This window comes from Schistocerca serialis, chromosome 7 (assembly GCF_023864345.2).
Source record: "Schistocerca serialis cubense isolate TAMUIC-IGC-003099 chromosome 7, iqSchSeri2.2, whole genome shotgun sequence".
Lineage (NCBI taxonomy): Eukaryota > Metazoa > Arthropoda > Insecta > Orthoptera > Acrididae > Schistocerca > Schistocerca serialis.
The window spans coordinates 96,111,935-96,115,980 of NC_064644.1; the positions used below are offsets into that span (position 1 = coordinate 96,111,935).

At 39.8% G+C, this 4,046-nt stretch overlaps 1 non-coding gene across 1 annotated transcript; it reads left to right on the forward strand.

Annotated features, from left to right (window-relative positions):
• Window positions 1-1,100: 1,100 nt before the first annotated feature.
• Window positions 1,101-1,174, forward strand: Trnat-ugu (transfer RNA threonine (anticodon UGU)). Its single transcript has one exon. It is a non-coding gene; the product is annotated as a tRNA-Thr (tRNA).
• The last annotated feature ends 2,872 nt before the right edge of the window (window positions 1,175-4,046 follow it).

Consider the following 4,046-nt stretch of genomic DNA (forward strand, 5'->3'; position numbering starts at 1 on the left):
AGTAAAAGAAAAAGCGACGGAAGTAATGTATGGACTTACCGAAAATGATCTGCAGCATTGCTATGAACAGTGGAAAATTCGTATGGAGCGGTGTAGAGACCGAGGAGGAGAGTACATTGAAGGAGATAACATGAAATTGTAAATAATTGTAAATAAATGTTTTTTCCAGCATCAGTCCGGTTTTTTTCTAGCCGCACCTCGTACAGCGTGTCCCGCTTAGCTTGTCCACTCTAGTTTTTGCGTAGAAGTAAAACAGAAAATCTATTAAGCAAATGTTGTTTAGCTACAAGGGAGCATTAGCCAGCATGACTGCTGTTCTTGTAATTTTCTTTAGTTACTAACGATGTGATAATGAGTAATTTTAATTTGTAAGGAAAAGAAGATGTCTAGTGAAAGACAGTATCTACTAAATGAGCAAGGAATCCACTTGAGAAGTCGAGACTTCTGAAAACTGTACAAATAGTAAATGTAAAGCCACTGAGTAGACTTATGTTGTGTGTGGTTCTTAAATGTTTGGTGGATAGATGCTAATTATATCTATATATTGTGTCGACTCCATCATTGATTCAAGCCACAAACTTATCTCCTAGTCATTTATTCCTTTTACTTTGTGATTCACATACAAGTTTGTGTGAACAAACAGACTACGTTGCCGGCAGATTGTTCGGAAATGCGTGGTCAGACACTGTTGATGTTCTTCTGGTAACACCTCTTTTATTAAGAGCGAGAAAACACTGAAAAATTTATTCCTATCATTTTTCCCGTGTCTGTCATATTTTATAGCAAAAATTACGCAGGTCTGATTGATTACTGTTTCCGAACAATGACACCCGTTACCCTGCTCATTGCACTGATATAAATGGTGAAAAAACACGAGGATGGGCTACAACGAGGTAATTAGCCCATCAGAAGCGTAGAAACTTCGATATGCGTCACTTCAGCGTGTCATTTGTGCTCAAACTAACAATCCTCAATGTGGGTTGCCTCCATGTCGCGACTGTCATATTACGCTGGATTGCATCAATTACAGACTGTTAAATTTATGTCGCACTTGAGGGAGCGTGCAAGGGATAAGTCCCTGCAGACGCACTATCCTCTGTGCCGCGGTGGCTCAGATGGATAGAGCGTCTGCCATGTAAGCAGGAGATCCCGGGTTCGAGTCCCGGTCGGGGCACACATTTTCAACATGACCCCAATGAAGTGTATCAACGGCTGCTTGCAACTAGGGTGTCTATTTAATTATCATTTCACTTCATGTAAGCCCTCCGCGTGAATAGCATTACGCCTATCTTCAGCCACAGTTAAAATGGTTCAAATGGCTCTGAGCACTATGGGACTTAACATCTGAGGTCATCAGCCCCCTAGAACTTAGAACTACTTAAACCTAAGTAACCTAAGGACATCACACACATCCATGCCCGAGGCAGGATTCGAACCTGCGACCGTAGTGGCCGCGCGGTTCCAGACTGAAGCACCTAGAACCGCTCGGTCACATCGGCCGGCAGCCACAATTAAAGGAATGTAATGATGGTGAAGTCTGTAATAAAGGGTTCCTTTTACTCTACACTTTTATCATTTGAAAGTACTAAAGTATTTTACTACATGTACCCGTAATTGTAAATAAGAAAAGAGGGGCAGATTTCCGGCACCCTAGTTACCTGTACTGTATTAGCAGAGAGTCGAAGTCAGATTAGTATTACAATTTTAATAACATCATATTTTCGTGGATGTCACACTGTGATGCGTTTTTAACGTGAATTCGGGAATGAAGTGGATTAAGGGCCCATTATCCTGTCAGACTCTAATATATGCGATTTCCATTAATTTGTTTTTGGAAAACTAATGGAGCAATCAACGTAAATCTTTTTGTACATTATTTAGGATTTAGCAATTACTGGACAACATTTTCTGGTTTCTGAAAGAAATTCAGTAATCATTACGCCCCACGTCCGAGGAGTTAAAGCTGCTCCGTTCAGAGTGAGGTGTATCAACGACGGAAATCCTGCAGTGGGGAAATCTTATCTCTAATAAAGAAACCATTTTCTTAACCTATAGGATATTGCCTACGTACTAACAGCAAAATTTTTTAAAATGTGACAAAATAATAATATGGCGACGTTTTGAACAAAGATGTAATTTAATCCTCTACTTTTCGTCACGTTTCTTGTTATATCTAATGGATAAATTACAACAAAAAATTAGCCTATTGTTTTTAGTACATGCTCGAAGAGTCAGTGAGCCATATTCCAGAAAGGTGTCTTTAATAGTGCGTCCGCAGTCCATTCCGTAAGTTTGAGGTAGGAGTAAGAATCTAACATTTCTTTTTAAATTAATTTATTCACTAGTTATTACTAAATACGTGACAAAAATACAAGATAAAACTGCATCTTTGTTTCGAAGGTCCGGCATTTTATTATCCTGTCACACTGCAAAAATCTATGCTATTGCTCCCTGCGCAGGATACTATAGATTAAGATTTATTTCAGATAATATTTCAGACTGTAGTACGTCGGTCATAGATGCACCTCATTTTGGACAGAGCAACTATAACTCCTCGGATGAGTGGTTAATTTTTTTTAAAGAATCAGAAAATGTTGGCCAATAATCAATAAATAATGTGCAATAAGATTTAAGTTGATTAGTTTTTCAAAAAATCGCAAAGGTAGCTTATTTTATAGGCTGACTGAAGAGAAAGGACCGCTAACGAATATAAAAGGTTGCTATGTTAAAAATGATAACATTGTAACGAACGAAGTGCAGAAATAATGCTGATTAATGTCCCCTTGGTAGCTAAAGAGCCTGTGCTTGATACTTTTTTCTGGACAAAAAAAATAATTTGCGATGGTCGAGATAAACGGATCGCTTTGTATAAGGGGCGGTTGTGACCAATTCCATTTACTGTAAGAACATGCGAAGCTTGTTTAAACAAGATGTGTGAGTGGGTCTTCTCTTTTACGACATTTATGAACATCATTACCAAACATGAAGCTCGCCACAGTTTAATACGTTCCAGAAACAGGCTGTTTAAGGACTACAACTGTTATTTAATTCATGTACTACTCAGTGGATTCCATGGCCTATGAATATATTAGTAGTGTGAGTGCTGCGTTCATCACAACGGATTAATCAGGAATGGCGCGTATAATTTTCAATTTAAACTTGCTCCCGTTGCGCGGTTCGTCCTGAACTCACATGAAAACCGATGGCGCAGAGTGCCATTAAATATGTAAGATAGCGTGGCGAAGGAACGGAAAAAGTTTGCCCGGAGTGTGACAGCTCAATTATTTTTCGCATAAAAATTAAAAAAGACTCTGCTTTTGTTACCATGGTTTTCTTATTACGCAGTCTTCCTCGTGTAATTTTAAGGCAACTATTTGAAGTAGGTTTATTTTTGGAAGTCTCACATTTCTGCTTGCTAATGAAAGAGCTATTTTTTTGCTGTTGGACATGCACCCTCTCAGACTACACTGTGATGTGATTTATGTTCATTTATAGGGCTTATCATGAAATGAAAATTGACAGGCGTGAATGTCAACGATAACGAAAGTAAACGTATGTCCGCAAGGTGCGTTTACGTGCCACCATTGGCCTCAGTATGAAATACTGTCCCAATTAACACAAATGTCAACTTCGCGACTAAGTCCCCATTGCACGCCTGTTCGTGCTCCTCACATCATTACAATTAAACAGCCTTCTTTTCATACACACATTCGTCGTATCCCTGAACGTTTAAATGATTCAGTCAACCTACTTATGTCCCCCACAGAACTCACTACGTCACAAAACCTTTGTATCCCTACAAGTACGTATCCATAGCTAAGTGCTCAAATCGGCTGACTCCCACTAGGAGGACACGCGTTCAATTCTCGGTAATGTAAGGGAGTTTTTACCATGGCGGGAGGACTGGAACGGGGTGTAGTCAGACTCTTGAAACCAGCTGAGTAAGCCTGGCTCCAGATCACGAAAGCTGGCAACAGCCGGGAGAGCGGTGTCCGATACCACACCTCTCCATACCGCAAATCCAATGACGTCATTCGCGGAGGAAG